A 19,935-nucleotide genomic window follows, 5' to 3' on the forward strand; every position below is an offset into this window, starting at 1 on the left:
CCCACGCAGCCCCCCCTGCTTTGATCTGCACTGGTCAGCCCAGGGAAGTTGATGGTCCTCAGGGCGGTATTTGGCGCAGGAGGGGAGTCGCAGCACCCCTTCCCTTTAAAAATAATATATAATTGGCCCTGGGCAGGTGGTGGTCCTTGGGGTCTGGGGGGGCGAGTGACCTCATCTATGTAATTTTTAAATTGTAACCAAAGGGATGTGTTGGTCCTAGGGTCCTGGGGTGAGCCCCCTGCTCGCCCCCACATGTATATAAACAAAAGCCCTTGGGATGTGGTGGTCCCATGTGCCTCCCTCTATGTTTGTTAAACTCAGCATGCCCCACATAACCTGGTGGCTTTCTTTGAAAACAAGGTCAAGAAACTGGGCTTTTTGATCTTTTTTTACACTTTGTTTGGAACTCGGCTAAAGCCAACTCTTCCTGGTTGAATTGTTGGCAGCCAATCAGAGCTTTGCAGATCTCTGCACAAACTCACCATTTTTCACAAAGGGTTCCCGATCGTAGAAATACAAATTTGAATTTCCCTTAATTCTCAAAATCTACAGCCCAGATTTACACCAAATAGCAAAAAGCACAATCTGTGGGCCAATAGCTAGCTTTTTGCCAAATTTGTTGTAATTCTATCCAGCAGTTTGGTGTCTAAAGTGTGTATGGGAACTATCATGTTAGAACTATTTCACCCCCCTTTTTCTCATCCCCCGCTTCACGGATCGCTCCAAAACATTCTATGCACAACAAGACCTAACTTGAAACATTATTTTAGAAGATTTTGTGAAGATTGGTCATATGGTGCCAAAGTTATAGGCAAGTCAAAAAATGGTTTTCTTATATAGAGATGGTCTTAACTGTAACTACCTACTTATGACTGCCAGTAGCCTCCGGTCACAATAATTGAAACCATAAAGTAATCCCCTAGAGAGTGCAGCTCTCCCAGGTGTAGAGTAGAAATTCCAGAATAGGGAGAGCTTTGAAAAATCTGGGAAATTGTGGAGGAGTGCTGGATTCCTAACCCCCGCAGACATAGGATCATTGCTTTTTAAAAACTCTTAGGGGAGCTGCTGCTCTTCTGAAGCTACCCCCCATTTCTCCATTCTGTTGGTGCCCCTGCCATCTTGGGGCCACAATGAGTGGGAGAGCCTGTGCTTTGTTTTTGTCATGCTACCTCACGCCACATGGCTCCTCCTTTTTTTCCATTTTTGGGGGTACCTGTCCAACCTGGGCATCCTCATGCCTTCATTCGTTGGGGGCAGTCAAGGGAGCACACACCTTGATGCCCTACCAGTTCCCACATAGCACGCACCTTCGAGTGATGCAGCGGGAGCCAGATGCATCTATCTCCCTGCCCATTTCTGTGGTATAGTCTTCCACGGTGGCTGCCCTGCTCCTCCCCGACATGTTGCTCCCTCCACCCTCCTTAGTGTTGAAGGCCAGGGATGGGGTCTAGGCCCTCCATTTTACACAAACAGCCCAGAGAATGGGGTCCTAGAGCCAGTAGACAGTCCGAGGAGCGGCCTGCATGCATGCCACCTCCCTGAGGGAAACTAATGGATTAATCCTGCTCTGGACCCTGGGCTTAGGCCCACTCCAGGGGAATTTTAAGAAATGTGGCAGAGCCCCACATGCTCAGCTGGTAAACATCAAAGTGATATTTCGCAAAAATTTAAAATGCCATAACTCATTGGGCTGATGCAAGATCATTGTAATCCTGGTGGTGATCTCTAGCAACCAGGGGTAGTTGCAGCAGACCTCCTCACCTCCAAAGTGGCGTAATCATTAGAGAAATGATTCTCCTGACTCCCTGCACCAACCTTCCTCCTGGTCTCTGTGTCTGGATGCAAAAGTCCAGGGTGTTCCTCCAACTGGTTCTCAAGGGGTATAAGGGGTCAGCCTCACTGGCCCTTGGGGAAACCCATTAGTAAAGAGTTCAACTGGGCAGAGTCTATAGTCCTTGGTTGGCATCAGGGGGTTCTTTGTCCTAGTTCTGCATGACAACCCCAGGGTCCACCAGTAAATCGCACAAAAATCACAAAGCAAGAGAGTCTCCACCTTGTAAAAGAGTTTGTAACGGGGAGTAGAAGGTGCCAGAAGCCAAGCACACCTGTCTAACTGTAGGTCACCACGTCACACCTCCACCCCTGTCCCAAACCTCCTGCACAGCATGCTGGGACAGTTCAAAATGTCATCATCTTGGTACAGTTCAAAATGTACTTGGTACTTGAAGGGCCAGACTGGCAGCTAAAAGCGGTCCTAGCAAAAATGTTTAATCGAACCTGCTGCCTTCCTCACATCATTCTATCACTCTCTCTTCCAGCTCTCTGGTGGCTCTGCTCATGCTTAACACCTCTCTGTCCCTCTTTCTATCACTCTTGAAGCCCCCATACCTGCTGCAATTCATCTTGGGGTGCTGATGAAAGTGACACAGACACCAGCAGCAGCCCCGGGCTTTCAAAGCCACCTCGACTGGTTCCAGTCCATTGCAAAAATGCCAGATGGCATGATAGGCCAGTCCATTCCTTGATGCTGGAAAGTGTTCCACTAGGTGTTGATGTTTGAGCCTCTTCACATCCATCGCAATAGATTCTATGAAGGCTTCAGCAGCAGTCACTCTGTTGATAATGGCTTGCTCAGATATAAGGGGGAAAATTTGATTTGACTGTCAGTGGTAGTCGGACCATGAAAATTAACATAGGGATTGTACTTTGTAAAATACTCCAGGTAGACAGCTAACCAAGCGCTGGTTTTACTTGCTGCATTATATGGTTCAAACATCTGGTTAGTTGTATCTACTTGCCTCACGTTCTTATTATAATCAAGTAAACAGCTGTACTTCTTCCATCTGACGCAAACCATGACGAGTGAAGTGATATTATCATGAGATTTAGGGATTACAATAGATATCATGTCAGACATAATGTTAGCAGGCTTTTGCAATATAGGCTGTTGCACTTACCTCTTTTGAGGTTGTTACAAACTAGCCCCTGAAGGAAACCTTCCTGCTAGCTCAAGTTTTCCCAATTGCCGCAGTGTCAACATTATGCAGTTTGCTGAACAACTGAATTCCCATATAGAAGATGTCTACATAAAGGTGATAAACTTTATGAAAGAGAATGAGTCAGATTCTGCACAATCTTCTCACTAACTAGTGAGGAAGGGCAAGTTGCAGAATTAATCCGGGAGTGCTTTCTCATGTATTCTCCAAGGCTACATAGGTAGAAAGTGAAATTTTCACACACTGTATAAATCTTGATGCAATATAAGGGTGAGTGGAATTTTTCATTCTGATGGCAGAATTGGCACATTTTGGCGACTCTGGGTTACTATAGTAATGCACAGTTCCATCCAAATTCTGGCTATCGCCCTGTGGCAGAATCTTTTCCCCATGAGCCTCCAGAGAAATGTAAGCTGGTGAGTGAAAGTGAGATTTGGCGTCGCCTAGTGCAATTTTGTAATTCAGGTGGTCGCAGGCGTTCGCAAGTGGTGCTGGTCAGAGGGATGATTCTCAAGTAGATTTGCTACTGCTTGAGTAGATTTTTCGATCAAGTGGTAGCAAAATAAACTTGAATGGCCATGCCCCCTTGCGCACTGCATGATGCCATTCATGCTGATTTCTCAGTTCTACTCGTGCTACCAGCAATAAATTGCAGGGTGAGCAGCACTATATGCATATTTACTCCAATTGGCAGAACTCAACAGAATCTGACAGAGTTTTTACTGAACACCATTGAATTCTACAGAGTGCAGCTCCGCGAGTTCTGCCCACCCTCAATGCCATTCCTGCCTATCTTATAGGGAATATAATGTTTCAATAGCATTTGAACGAGATTAAAGAAGATGTATAAGACTGGATGGTTAGCTTGTGCACTGTTCTCCGGAGCATTTCAAGATCTCAAAAATGTTTCAACTCTCTAAGTGAAGTGAAAGCCCAAAAAACAGGAATGCAATATTGCACAATATTACTGGCACATTAAAGATAGCATAATAGATCATTCACAAATGACACAGATAGAACACGTGTGTTTCTGTTGCTTCTAGGTCAGAAAGTGAAAAGAAAATACATGTAGAACAATTTAAAAAAAAAGAAACTAAGCAAAACCTTCTAGATCATGCAGAGCGCTCACTATACACCAAAGGGCATATCAACAACAACCGGCGATAATTATCGCTAAGCGCACTTAGAGCTAGGATAATTATCGCCGGCTAGCGTGGATTTTAATCGCAGAGATAGCGTGCTATTAGCAACGCTTATCTCAAACGCGATAAAAATCCTAGCGCTAACTGCCTAACGTGAGATTATCGCTGGAAACCCAGCGATAATCTCACGAAATGTGGCGTTAGCTGGTTGATAGGGCCTCACAAACTTAGCCATGATATCCACCGTTATAGGATATCATGGCTAAATCAGTCCTGAAGCAGGCGTAAGGAAAGTAGCGATAACAGGGGTTATCGCTACTTTTCTTGCCGCTATGCTTCATAGCGTGGGGCTTGATGATAGGAGAAATGTCGCTTAGCGACATTTCTCCTGTCATGTTAGGTCAGGAACGCCCACTTTGCATCTCATTAGAGATGCAAAGCTGGGCATTAAGATTTCGTACGCTAAAGCAAGGTTTCATGCGTTAGCGTGACCTTGCTAATTAGGTGGTAACATTATCGCCGCTTTTTGGCCAAAAACGGCCGCAAAAACGGCGATAATTTTCTATCGCCTCGTTGCTGATATGACGCCAAGTTAAAACTAGCAGTTTTCTAACTATACTTTACAATACTCTGAGAATTAAACCCGACCGTGTGTTCCCATCATGGTGAGCAAGAAAACCTTTAGGAGGTACAACATTCAAAAAGGAGTACCTCTCTCCTCCAGTGGCACCTTATTATCTACTGTATCTTAGGGCTCTTGAGCCTAAACACCAGGGAATATTCGAAATGATTTGATGTAAATGAAAGAGGAACCTCTGACAGAAATAAGTATGTGTGAAGGGTAATTATTGTTAACAACGCATGCGACACATGGCGTTACAATGTGTTTTACAACGACCGCGTTGTTAGTTCGCATACCATTACTACGCAAGTTGTTACAACGACTTGCGTTGTAAGGGACAGAAGGTGTTGGATTTAAAATCCAGCACCTTCCCTACTGTCCGCACAGACTGCAGTTGGAATAGTAAATTACACTATTCCAACATCCAGCACCCCTTACAACGCAAGCTGTTGTTCCGACATGCGGTGTAACAGTATGCAAACTAACAACGCGGTCGTTGTAACGACCGCTTTGTAAGACCATGCATTGTAAACGCATGAGAAATAAGGTGGCATATTCTGTGAGAAGCAGCGTTAGAAAGGGAGGCGTCTCTCCCTCACTTAAAAGGATTCTTCCTAAAGTGCTGCGATTCCCTAAGACACACGTTTTCTTCATTGCATCTATTGGCCTCCCAAATGATGCCTGTTGAGGGATCAGTGATTTCCATGAATCCCTTTCTAGGATACGGCCATCACATCCTTACCATTATAGGTATAGGTGTAATTTTATACTTCGGTACTGGTTATTATTAGGTTGTAAATCCCATTTTTTAGCAAACTGTTGTTTGTATTGAAAATGGGATTACAATTCAGGGGCAATTGTTTTCCAACCTCGAAGATCTATCTCATGATTTCTACAGGAAATCACTTCCTGCAAATAGCAGGAGCATGAACCATATTTGTTTCAAGCATTAGGGCCCTAATTTATGGGATTTTGGCATAGGGTAGGACAGCAAGAAACCTTGCTGAGCTGCCCAAGCTAAAGTGAAAGGACAGGATTGCACCGTATTTATGCAATACAATAGATTCCTGTCTATCCTCCATGCACGGGTGCCATTTTGGTAGCCTAGCGCCAACATAGACACCCTTTGTACTATGGTGCAAGGGTGATGCTGTTGCTTGTAGGATTGTTTTTGTGCAGGAAGGATCCTAGTAAGCTTTTTCATCTTTCTATTTGTGCTGTAGAATGCAGCACACATAGAAATAAGAAAAAGAAGGAGAAATAAAGATATTTCTCCTCGTTATGCCTCACCTCAGGAGGCGTAAGAATTTGGCGCTTCTCCAGGTTCACATAGTTTTGGTAAATCTGGGGCAGCTTCAAAATCCATGAGTGTTGTGTGGGGAAACTTACTGCAACAGACATTGAATGCCTCCTGGTCACAGAGAAAGACGACACAGCGATTTGTATTGCAATGCCTTGCTCAAGATTCATGAGGCTTCTCAAAGCCAAACAGTGTAGCTTTGCGTGGCTTCATGAATCTGATTCAGAGCCCTGGGTCACATGTTTACCACTTTATATGGTACAAAAGTAATGCAGGGCTCTCATAAATAAGCCCTTTGTTGTGCACCCATTAGCTTGCACAGCCCAGGCATCTGCAAATGTATTTGTATGTAATTTACGCCTACTTTTTGTGGCCTACCAGTAGTCAGATTCTTGGAAGGTAAGCATTTTATTACTTTACTCTTATTGAATGTTTTTGAGCTTAACAATCAATGTTTGCTCATGTCACTTTTTACTTGTTTTGTTTGTACAAAATAAACTCTGAGGTGCACTGCCACTATTTACGAGCATGACTCCATTCTGAAAGGGCACTACTAGAAAGGGAAGACCTTTTTTATTTTCAGTGGTGCTTCTGCAGTCATCTTCCATGTGTGCAGTGTGGCAATACGCCCCTCATTACAGGTCACATGGAAAAAATGGTGGCTGCTATGTATTCCTAAAGTATACAAAACTTGATGTATGGAATGCTTGAATTAACCTCAGCCACTGGCAATTCTTCAGGCCACATTCCAGTTCATTGTAATTTTGCACACAATGCCACTTCAGTTTGGACCAAGCTATATGCAAATCAGTCTTGACCCTGCTCCAGGGCAAACAGTCCAACCTAAACTCCCAATCCAAGTCCTCCCTGAACCAGAGCACAAGCCTCATGACTGTTTTTACCCTTCTAATGGGCTCATCATAGCTTGGTTCCAGTGGCACAGTGTGCACGGGGCCCACATCTTGGCATACGAATCCCACTTACAGCAGCATACTAAAGTGTACAAAAAGTGATGAATGGAATTCATGAATTGATCTCTGGGCCACATCCCAGTCCAATGTTAAAGAACACTGGATTAGGATGTGTTCGTCAATCGATTGCCAGAGGCTAGATTAATCCAAGCATTCCATCCATCACCTTGTTGTTTTGCATTCATTGCTCAAAGTGCACTGGATATCCACAGACATAGGTGCTTGGCTCACTGTGCAACTGGCACCAAGCTCTACCTGGCTGAAGAGCCTTAAGTAGGGCAAAACCGTTGCTTTGTATTCCGGTTCAAGGAGGACCTGGCCTGGCAGTCCAGGCTGGACTGTCCTCATGAGAAATAGGTGCAAGACTGATTTGCATAGGCCTGGGTCCAAACTGGGGTGGCATGGTAGGCTGAACAATGATGGATTGGGATGTGGCCCGAGTGATTACCAGTGGCTGATTAATTCAAGCATCCATCCATCATCTCGTTGTTTTAACTCTTGATGCCCTAAGTGTGTGGGTATACCCAAACATAGGTCCCAGGATCACTGTGCCACTGGAACCAAGCTATACCTTGCTGAAACGTGCTAACTACTGTAAAACCAGTCCTAGTTTCCTTGTGTTCCCTTTCCAGGAGAACCTGGCACAGCAGCATAGATTGGACTGTTCCCATGAGCAGCAGTGTCAAGTCCGATTTGCATAAGGTTGTGTCCAAACTGAAGTGGTATGGTGGGCAAAAAAATGATGAATTCATGAAACGTTCTATAATGAAGTGTGGCTTTTCAGAAAGTGATCCAAAATCTGGAAATCCCCGACATGAAATATATACCTGGCAGCCTCCTTTTTAGGCTTCAAAATTAGCTTAAAAAGGTTGCTATTGGATCACATAAATTCCCAATAGCCTACATGTATGTTATTGTCCAAGTCATACAAACCTGATTTGCTCCTCTTGTATCTTTATACGATGCTTTTGCTGTTGCTAGTCTTCATCGCAACCTACTTGTGTATTGGTGTGACTTCCTGCGTGCAACCCAAGTTCACATCTTTCTGTCATTTTAATATTCTAACTGCCCACAAAAAATTAGGTCTTCCAGCTTGCACCACTCAAACTGTAAAACCAACACACTTACTATTCAAAGCAGACAACAGGTCATCTGTTTAAGTTTAGCGAAGTAATTACCATTGTTACCACAATTCTGCACTTTACAGTTAAATAGAAAGTGTTTTTAACTGAAATGATTTAGTTGCAACAGGGCTCAAACTCGACACTTGGTTTAGGAAAGTCATAAACAATTATCTCTTCCCCATCTTAACAACATGACTTTCAAGCTTCTAGTCATGCTGTAAGAAAAGATTTGTGTTAATGGGCCAAGACATTGAGACACATCTCTAACCTCTTTCGTTCTTACCTAGAAAATAATGCAACTCATGATCAGTGTTTAGACCCACCGCCACAGCTTTGAAAATGTGATTCCAAAATCTTCCTTTTCCCCTGAATTGGTTTCTCTGTTTACACATCACCTATTTTTCACAGTGCAAGAAATGCCAAGCATCACTGCTTTATTAATGTCCTTTATGGTATGCAATGTATTCAAAGTATTGCCTGTGAGTATTTACTGCCTTTATTCATTACCGCTCACACATTGGCTTTCCATATGTACATAGTGTATCGGACCCATTCCAAACAAACGCAGCTTTGATCATGACAAGTCGGATAATTGCCATGGCATCAATAACCTACCTTTTCTCCCCAAATACTGGAAAGCATTCTTGCCTTCTAGATAAATGATTTTATTTCGGACAATACAGTGCCTGGGGGCTTTTATTCAGCTTTCGAGCTCAGGCCTGGTTCAGAAACTCCTATATTAATGGTTGTTTTTGATGGTGGTTTTTATGACGTCATTCACACTATAAGCAATTGTGAATCTTGCCTATCAATTGTTTTAGACATTACAATGGTGTTTGATGCCATAGAGCATACCACCATTGTAAATACCACTTGTTCCACCATGGGCATACATGGCAGTGGAGGAGCTAGGAGGGCGGGGGGTGTGGTCCGCCCTGGGAAGCATGAGTTTTCAGGGAGGCAGCCTCCCCCTGCTCTTATCTGCCATCTCTTGGGCAGCATTAGCAAGAACCCCCCCACTCATTAATGCATTTGTCGCAGGGGTGGCAAATGGAGAAAACCCACCCGCACCCCCCCTGCTCTTCACTGCAGCCACAGAGGAGCAGCAAACGCAGGGACCCCACCACAGGCGGCCACTGATACATGGTCAGCTTGTAAAAGTGTTCAACTCTCCAAAAATGAGTTATAAGATGTGATTCAAATTGTTCATCTCACTCCTGAGACCTACCTCCATTTGAGTTCCACATGGATCTTTTCTTTCCTCCTGCATTTTAACGTATACACTAAGACACTGGGAAATTCGAACAGCTGTACCTGTTTATCATCTCAGTGACTGATGCTAACCTGACAAGGTGCATGATACCACGCCAACTGATATAGAATCCAGACAAGGCTGGAATTCTGCTTTTCCTCACCAACCCTGAAAGCTCTGACTAGCAGTTTGACTCTGTGCTCTAGGACTGCTGGTGTTCACCAAAATGTGGTCACTAGTACAAAATCACTCAAATTCATATTTGATAACAAACTCTGTCAAGAGTGTAAGTCAAACACATGAGAAGAAGAGCCCATTACTATTAAACACTTCTAAATAACATCAAATTATACTTATAAGAAGAATATTTGAAGGAAGCCATACAAGCAAGTCATTTGCAGAGATCAACTTAGACAATATCCTCCAGTCTAGTTTGACAAAGTTCAGAGTCACAATTGTTAAGTTCAGTCTTCACCAATTGAAGAGATTTTCAAGATGCACAGCTACATATGATGACTCATGTTTCACAACTATTAATTCACCTGCATCCTGATCGAACTTGTGAATCCTATATTAACAGTCATGCCCCCTCCTTATCTTTTCAACCTAGCCCCTGCTTATTGTTTATGGTGTCATGCCCCTACCACAATGGTCCCTATCTATTTGTCACAATTTGAGGATACAGTGACTGTATTTAGGGCTAGATGTATGAAAATAGGAATAGGGATTACCCTGTTGCGATTTTGTGCAAATCGCAATACAAAAATTGCAATTCCTAATATATGAAACTGTGTTGAGTTTTATTAGCTATTCATAGTGGGTTGCAAATAGATCTAACTCAGGAAAATTATTGCAGTAGATCACAATTTGTGTCCTACTACAATTTGCTGCCATCAAAGAGATAGTGGTCTGCCGGGACTTCCTTAAAGTAAAACGAGATGTGTTTAAAAATATATATTTTTTTACTTTGAAGTTTTATGTTTTTTAAAGTGCTTCTAAGAAATATTTTGCCAACTATTCGCTAAGAGGAAGGGGTCCCTCGGAGACCCCTTCCAATTTGCAAATGGGTTACCCCCATTTTTTTTAATGGAGGTAAATTGCGAATGTTTTGCAACTGCATTTCGGTCGCAAAACATTCGTACATACCATTTTAATTTGGTATTACCAATGGATGCCCTCAACATGCCCCTTCCGAATACCGAATCACATAACCCAAAGCTTCTTGCACAGACTGATATTTCAACATAACGTTTTACCTTCTGCTTCTCATTTTATCCAATACTCTCTCTGAATCTATCTAGCTCCGCACATGCAAAAATGTTCATCTGTTTGTTTCACTGTATTTACTATAGCAAATATTTATAAGGATGGTTTTAACCTGCTTTATTTTTGTTGCCTCTGAATTGACCATATCTGTTCTTTTTCTGATTGTGACCGAGGGCCTGGCTCATGCCCAAGAACACATCATGCATAAATAAATGGAGTTCTAAATGGCCCTAGTAGCATGTGGGCTTTCCTTGAAAGAGATCGTACCCATAGTTTTTCAGTTTTTATATCGGTTTGTGGACTGTCTGAAAGCTGGTCTTCTAGGCATTCTGTGGCCTTTGTCCAAATAACCATGTGTAAGTTTCAGAGGCCCTTGAAGTTAATCTTTAAATCATCCAACAGACAGAGGAGTGTCTTTCTGGAAAATTACCTGCATTATTTCATTTTCATGTGAAGTCAAAACATGTCAGTCTGATTCCGTACTCAGTGCAGCCTGTCAAATATTTATATTGAGGGAGGCTGACCCAAAGTGTACCACATTACTCGAGGGATACAATGATTAGCTTTCTCTTAAATTCTTTAACAGTGGCCGGATCTTCAACAACAGGACATGCAAATTGTTTAGCACTCATATAATTTTGAAAAAGTAGCTTAATTCTGTGTCAAGGAAATGTCCACTTCCAGGTAACTGATACAGGTGACAGTGGAAGCAGAGGAGGTATTGCTGAAAAAACTTAGGGGCATATTATCAAGGGCCGGCGATAAATATCGCAAAGCGCGCTTAGCGCTTGCATATTTATCGCCGGCTATCTCTGGAATTTATCGCCCAGTGAGCGCGTTATCAACAATGCGCATCGCCGAGGCAATAAAAATTCCAGAGTTAGCTGCCAAATCCAGCGATAATCGCACAACGATTGGCGATACGTTGTTGATAGGGCAGGGAAGTCTTAGCCATTATATTCACCTTCCATTGGATATAATGGCTAAGTCAGATTGAAAGCAGGCGTGAGAAAAGTAGCGATAAGCGTGGTTAGTGCTACTTTTCCTATCGCCATGCAAGTTAGAGGGAGGTTTCTTCATAGGAGAAATGTCGGTTAGCGACATTCCTCACGTTATTTTTGTGCGGAACTCCCACTTTGCATCTCATTAGAGGTGCAAAGCTGGGTGTTGAGGGAAAGGGCGCTAAGGAAAGGATTCATGCGATAGCGTGACCTTGCTGATAATGCAATAAAATTATCGCCGCTTTTCGCCTGAAAACAGTACCTTAACAAAGAGACATAAAGAACACCAGGTTTGATTAAACAGAAACCAAAGAGATTCTCACCAGGAGACACCTTTATTATACAACTAGCAAAAGGATCGATCATTATAACAATTCATCATGATATTAGTTATTATTAACTGTATATATTATATTTGGTCACGAGAATGTCTCTAACACAGTCAAATACACATGAATAGCTCCGTTCTTGAGTCGTATAAAACTAGAAGAATCATATAAAATATGACCCAATGATTTTGTATCATGGCATCAGAACCAGCAATACTTTTCCGTGGGTGCCATTTAGCGCCGTGCACGAGTAATCTAATAAGAAGGCGAATGGAAACGTCTGATTATCAGCAATTTATTGACCTATAGCACGCCATTTGAACTTGGCACGGTTCGTCAGTTATTTATGACATTCATAAAACTGACCATAAATATTGAAGAGTTTAATCTCTGGGACAGTAAATCACAAGATTTTCCTTAAAAAAAATATTGAGTGGCATGACTATCGTGTCAAAATTGATGGCACTACAAAAATATCAAAGAACAGAAATTTTGATTGTTTTAATGTGTATAATACTATTTTAAATCTATTGTTGTATAAAATATTGTTTACTTAATATTGTTGTGTTGAATAATGCTTATAATTACGTTATTATATATTAGCTAATAAAATAGTGTAGGTGTTAGTGTTATTATTACAATTGTTTTATACTTTTTTAGGGTAGTAAGTAATTTGTAATTTTTAATTATTTAAATTAATTCAATTAGTCATTTATAATTTGGTAGCAGGATGTTGGGTTTGTAGGGATAAAGGGTGGGAAGGTATCTAAATTGAACTTATTTTGTACATTTAAAACATCTTTTAGAATAAGTAAATATTTAATTGGCAAACACATATTTAAATAATTTAATTGATTTATCTTGATGTAAATTATATGCTGTATTTAAATTAATTGTTAACTTACTGGGCAGTGTATTTATTAATAATGTTTGTAGAATACATGCTATATTTATTTGTGGGTTTATTTCATTTGTTTAATGTATTTATTATTTAAAAGTATTATTGTTCAAATTGTAAATTATCTAATTCCTTTTTGCATTGGTCTTTTCTGACTAGTACAGAGGGATTTAATTTAAAATGTATGTATATTGCTTTGTATTTATTAAATTATCGTTATATCATTATTTTTGTCAATCACATTTAACTTTATTTATGAAGCAGATATTTTTTATTTGAATTTGTTTTAATAATATTTTGTTATGTATTTAAATGTATTTAAAACATTTTAACCCCTTCGCCGCGGCGGGAATTCCGCCGCGGCGCTGAGGGGGGGGGGGTTGGGGGCACTGCGGTGGCGCCGTGCTCATGACGGAACCACTCCGTCATGAGTCACGGTTGAGCTGTGCTCATGACGGAGTGGTTCCGTCATCACTCCGCCCACGGCGCTAATCGCCCGCACAGGCGGGGAATTAGCGCCGCGTGGGAGGAGCGGCCGCCAACGGCCGCAGCATGACGGAACCACTCCGTCATGAGCACACGGCACCCGTGGCTCATGACGGAGTGGTTCCGTCATGAGCAGAGAAGGGGTTAAGAACTGGAAAGGTTTAGCTTGCCCTTCCTAACTCCAACACTTTCCCTACTTTTGCTTACATTGGAGTAGGAAAAGTAAATCTATCCCCTCCAAGGTCTAACACTTTCCCTAATATTACTTAGACTGAAGTAGGAATAGTAAATCTAACTCCAACAAATCTCAACACTTTCCCTGATCTAATTTACATGGGAGTAGGAATAATAAATGTAGCTCATGCAAAGTCTAACACTATCTCTTCTGTTTCTTAGATTAGAATAGGAATAGCATATCACATCTCCAAAGTACAACACTTTCCATACTGTTCCTTAAATTGAAGTGGGAATAGTAATATCACATCTCCAAAGACCAGCACTTTCTATACTGTTACTTAGATTGAAGCAAGAATAGTAAATCTAACAGTTTCAAAGTTCAACACAATCCTTGATTTCGATTATGTTGGAGTGGAAATAGTAATCCTAACCCCTACAAAAAACAACAAGCCCCTGTTTTTGCTTATTGGAGTAGGAACAGTAAATCTAACCCTTCAGTCGAGCAGTTTCCTTGCTTTTGCTCACGTCGGAGTGGCATTAGTACATCTAAACCCTCCAAAGCCCAAAATGTTTCCTACTTTTATTTAGTCGTTTTCTTTATTATTTTTTTTTAATTATTATTAGCCATAACTACGATAAAATACAAGACAATGAGATAGAACCAGTACAAAAAAATAAATAAGGAGCATTGACATGGATACTTAACCCCTTCGGTGCCCATGACGGAGCGGGTCCGCCATTAGCCATGGTGGGCGTGTGCTCATGACAGAACCGCTCCGTCATGGCACCCACCCATGGGGGAAGGGCTGGCGCTTACCCCTTGGGCAGCCCAACAACATGTCACAAAGGGGGATGGCAGCCGAAGAGTTTCCACTGCCACCCCCGACCCCCCCGGGCAATCCCTTGACGTCAGCACGCACAGAGCGCGCCGACATCATCAGTAAGCCCCAGACGCTCTGGAAGCCATTTGCTTCCAGGGTCCCGACAGAGCATGTAGGTTTCCTTGCTCCTGGGGGGCATTTCCTGCACGCACAGAGGCATTGGAGGAAAGGAAAGAGTTTTTCCTCTCCCCTGATGTCTCTGTGCAGGGCATTTCTGCTTCACAATCGTGCACAGCATCGCGATCATGCAGCAGAAATGCCCCCACTAGGCACCAGGGAGTTACTTTATTGTATTGGAAGCGACCCCTTGGGTAAGGGTCGCTTCCAAAGGGGGCAAAGTCTGTGTTAAATTCTTCTGCCCCATCGGACACATTTTTTGGCCTTTTGCGCCGGGGGGGGGGGAGGGGGGGGTAGAAAACCCCACTAGACACCAGGGACTTTTTTTTGTTAAAATGGAAGCGACCCCTTATTTATTTAAAATGTTTGGTATAGTGCGAACAAGACCCCGAGAGGTATCAGAGCGCTTCACAGTATTGGGAAGGAAGCAAGGTAAAAAGGAAACATTGTAAGGCAATAGTAGAGGATAACAAGATAAGCTAATATAAATGAATAAAAGAAGCGCACAAGAAGTTTCTCTCTTTTCCCTTGGGCAAGGGTCACTTCCAGACGGCAGATATTTTGTGTATGTGTATTCTCCCCTCATGGGTGGGCTAAATACACACCCCTGTAATGTTAGACCATATAGCACACCCGGGACCACTAATCATACCCATGTCACCTAATCCGTGCCCCATATGTATAAATTAACAACTGATTAAAATTCATTCCTTGAGGCTTATGCGCTGACTAAGGTAAATGTTAGGAACTTTCTACGGAGGGGTTAAATTCCTCCCCCTAAGATGCCCGTCGTGACTGCCCATTTTATGTTCCGCATTACGATGGGAGAATACATCTTAAGGTTGCGCTTCTGTTTCATTTGCAGTCTCATCTTAGTGTCCATCATAAGACTTCATCAGTTCCTGGATCAAGCAATTCTTGTCCTTCAACTTTTAATTTAATTAATGGTAAAAATTCATCAATAAGGCACAATTGTCACGTGTTGTCTCAGGTATATGTAGAGAGCCTTATTTCACTTCCAAGATGTCCGCCTCTACTGACGATCTTATGGCTTGCATTCTGAATGAAGAATGTATTGTAAGGTTGCTTTCCCGTTTCATGTGTAGTCCTATTTCAGTGCCTATTATTAGATCATCACTTCTGGGCTCCCCTTATAAGAGAAACGCTAGTTTCCACACATTTATCCTGAAGAGCGCTAACCATGGAATCCTTGACAAATCTTTGCTGAACTGACCGGTAAGATTAATACGCTGCTTTTCTAGCATCACCTTTATACTACATGCAATTTCATTGTAGATTGCTCTCACGAGCGTTAATATTTACGCCTAGTATTAGATCTTTAAACTATATGCAATTTCATTGCAGATTAATCCCACGAGCGTGTAGTCCTATTTCAGTGCCTATTATTAGATCATCACTTCCGGGCTCCCCTTATAAGGGAAACGCCAGTTTCCACACATTTATCCTGAAGAGCGCTAACCATGGAATCCTTGACAAATCTTTGCTGAACTGACCAGTAAGATTAATACGCTGCTTTTCTAGCATCACCTTTATACTACATGCAATTTCATTGTAGATTGCTCTCACGAGCGTTAATATTTACGCCTAGTATTAGATCTTTAAACTACATGCAATTTCATTGCAGATTAATCCCACGAGCGTAAATTTTTACGCCTAGCATCTGATTCGCGCTCTCATCATTTCCTGGTTCTCCCCATAAGAGAAACGCCAGGTTCCACACACTCCTGATTTTGAACGTTTGCCTTGGAATCTCTGACAAGCCTTTTCCTAATTGCTCGGTAAGAACCGTTATAAGCTAGTTCCAGCCTCTTTGGTTGCCTTAAAAATATGTCTACGTTGCCATCCTTTTCAGCCTTACATGCAAACTACTCGTAATTCTATTATAGATTGTCCCTACGAGTGTCAATATTTACACCACATACCTGATTCACGTTTGAGTGTACTCAGCCTTCCGCAAGACTGAATAAATAAGGAGAACAGGTAATTCATTTGCCTTTATTATACAACTTAGGTTAGCAATTCGTGCATATATTCTCTAGGTTTCGTTTTAAGAGACGCTGTAGGAAGTTACAAGATATTCCTTGGTTCTTCCTAAAATCCTACCCATCATTAGTTGTACAGCCCACTGAACAAACCATAATGTCCTATCGTGAGAGATGATATTTGCATCATTTGTGACGGATAATCTAGCCATACCTACTAGAGGCTCATTGTATATAGATCCTTTTTTATACGCTGGATAGATACAATCGTAAACTGCCTTTAGTATATAAGGAAAATCTCTACCCCAGTCTCTCTGCAATTCATGCTAGCCTCGTGAGTTCTGCTTAGTTTCATTTGGTATCCCATTATGTTTTTAGATTTAACCATGGTTAATCTTTTCTTCTTATTGTAGTTCCTCAAATACTAAAATTAAAGATTTAGGAAACCTCGTCACTGGTATCCCCCTGTATAAGAATCTGTCATTGGCAAGTATGTTGTCACTAAAACTTATTACTCCTTCTGAATTCTTCTTTTCTTCTATATTTTATCCTTTTGTACTTAGGCTCTTTGGAACTATAATGGCATTTCCTCACATAAACTCCTGTTCTTGGGTGTTTGTTCTATCACGGGTGTACATAGAGGTCTTTATTCCTTTACTCATTCCATAGCTCCTGCTCCATTTTATTTCCAATAAATTTAAAGAAAGCTAAATAATATTCACAATCACTTATTGTGATTTTTATACCCACAGACCAACGGCTGTCAAAATCCAATGTTTAACTCCAATGTATGAGTGCTGGACATCAAACTAGGCCTTGAAGCCTTTTTCTCCTCTGAAAGACCACTGTAACAAGCCCTGAAGAAGGAGCCTGTAAAGATCATTTTTGAGCTCCGAAACGCGCGTAGGCGTTGGTCCTATGTTTAAATTATACAACCTATGATTTTAATTGTCAATATATTGTTGTTTTCTTGAGTTGCAGATTTATTGTCTTTAATTGTGTGTCATATATGTGGTATATATGTTTTCTTATTTATGTCATGGTTGTACAATTAATCATAAATTGTGCTTCAATAGTTTGATGTGAACCATATTATATGTATTATAACACAGTATGAAAATTGTTTATGTATATGTATCCTGAGGTGGTTGAAAAAAAATGATAAAAAAATGATAAAATGAACTAATAAATGAAATAATATAGTTTTATATACCGTTGACTGTGGGTATTACTTTATTACATGGACATATTGCCTTCAATTTAAGTGGTATAGTGTAGGAAGTCTTGTTTCTCATTAGTCTCTTTCCCTGATCCCTTCCTCACCTACTAATATATTCAGGGTCCCTCTGCTGTAATTTACTGACTACTACTACTACTACTACTACTATTCTCCCCTCATGGACAGATCAGCCCGTTTTTTTGGCCTTCTGCCCCCAGGGGGGCCAGAAAAACCCACTGGACACCAGGGACTTTTTAAAATTTAAATGGAAGGGGCCCCTTGGGCAAGGGTCTCTTTCAGGGGCTGATATGTTGTGTGTGTTTTTTCTGCCCCCGACTAGGGGCAGATTGGCCCATTTTTTTGGCATTTCTGCCCCCGCGGGGGGGGGGGGGCAGAAAACCCCACTAGACACCAGAGATTTTATTTTAAATAAAATGGAAGCGACTCCTTGAGCAAGGGTCGCTTTCAAGGGGCTGATATTGTGTATCTTTTTTTCTGCCCCCCGTGGAGGCGGATCGACCCATTTTTAATAGCCTTTCTGCCCCTGGGGGGGCAGGCAACCCCACTAGGCACCAAGGATTTTGTTTTGTGTGTAATGGAAGCAACATGGTTGCTTCCAAGGGGGTAAAATTTGGTCAATGTTTTTTCTGCCCCTCCTGGGGACAGATCAGCCCCTTTTTTTTTTGGCCTTTCTGCCCTAGGGGGCAGGGGCAAGGCAGAAATCCCTACTAGGCACCAGGGATCTATTTCTTTTGCAAGGGGGCAAATTTCTGTCTGCTGTTTTTTGCCCCACTTGGGGGACAGATCGGCCTGGCAGACAACCTCACCCGATCCCTTGGGCAAGATCACCCCCCATTATTCTCAGCCCTATTTGAAGGCCCATCTGGCAGATTGACCATTTGGGTAGTGACATAGCGTGCTATAATGTTAATTGTTTTATTTTTTGTGAAATGCAATTGTAATGCTTTATTTCACCCTTTTTATTCTAGTTCAAGGCTATTGCTCTTTAGACTGTTCCTGGTTGCGGTTTCCTTACTGGTAAGAGACTCTTTTTTGTACAATGTAAATGAGTTTCAGTTCCCCGCATGAATGTGTTTTTTGCAAATGGTGTAATAATAGCAGTATTTTCGGCTTCTGGTTTTTGTGTCAAAATCTTTTTGCATTTGTGCCCTATGTGTATTTTGTTGTCTTGTGAGTAATTAGTTTTGTTTCTTCTTTCTAGTTGGATATCGTTGCTTTTTACTGTGTCTCTGCAGAGTGGGTGCTGGCGAGTTTAGCTATCTTTGGCAAATCAGTCACTGTCTTTGAGTATATAGATCTTTGTGCTAAAGCCACACTTTGTGTATTACTTATTTTGCAGTGTTTGTTGTTGTTGACTTGTTTGTGAAGTCTCCTTTCTTTGCAAGGACTATGGCTAGCCACAGGATTACTGCTCAGCAGGTGGTTGGTTTGCTTTTTGAGTCTTCCTCTGACCATGGTTCAGAGACTTACTCTGCATCTGAGGCAAAGGAGGCAGTAGGGGCAGTGGAAGATTCTGGCAGTGCGTTTTCTGTCCACGAGGAATCATCGGATGATTAAGCCACTCTTAGTGTAGATGAAGTGCCTGTCTTAGAAGAGGACATTGATATGCCAATAGTGCAGCAAGAGGCTTCTGGACTGCAAGCCCTCACATTGGAAGTGCAGACCTCGGGGTTGCCCCAGGCATGGTGCAGCCGACATTGCCAGAATTTACTGGTGTTCCAGGGTGTAGAGTGGATACTGAAAACCTTTTGCCTATACATTTTTTTCAGTTGTTTATGGACCATGTATTTTTGGCAGAGATTGTTGAGCCGACTAATTTGTATGCCAAACAGTTTTTGAGGGACAACAGTGCCAGCCTTAGGCCCCACTCTAGAGCTACCCATTGGACTCCCACAAATCTGGAAATGATGAAGAAGTTCTTGGGTTCAACTTTTTGATGGGCTTGCTGAGGTAGCCATCAATGTCTTCAAATTGGTCTACTAGTCCTTTGATGGCAGCAGCTATATTTCCGGTAGTCATGAGTCATGATAGGTATTTGCTTCTGATTTGGATGCTGCATTTTGTCGATAATGGTTTAGCCTTTCCACAAGATCACCCTAATTGTGACCGTCTTTTTAAGATTCGGCCAGT

The 19,935-nt window shown here is 41.9% G+C and overlaps 1 long non-coding RNA gene across 1 annotated transcript; it reads left to right on the plus strand.

Moving 5' to 3' along the window:
* Window positions 1–16,476: 16,476 nt before the first annotated feature.
* Window positions 16,477–17,703, plus strand: LOC146802535 (uncharacterized). The gene is made up of 3 exons (XR_014967409.1): window positions 16,477–16,563; window positions 16,979–17,055; window positions 17,318–17,703. It is a non-coding gene; the product is annotated as an uncharacterized LOC146802535 (long non-coding RNA).
* Window positions 17,704–19,935: the final 2,232 nt, after the last annotated feature.

The sequence above is a fragment of the Triturus cristatus genome, chromosome 8 (genome assembly GCF_964204655.1).
Source record: "Triturus cristatus chromosome 8, aTriCri1.1, whole genome shotgun sequence".
In the NCBI taxonomy this organism is placed as follows: domain Eukaryota; kingdom Metazoa; phylum Chordata; class Amphibia; order Caudata; family Salamandridae; genus Triturus; species Triturus cristatus.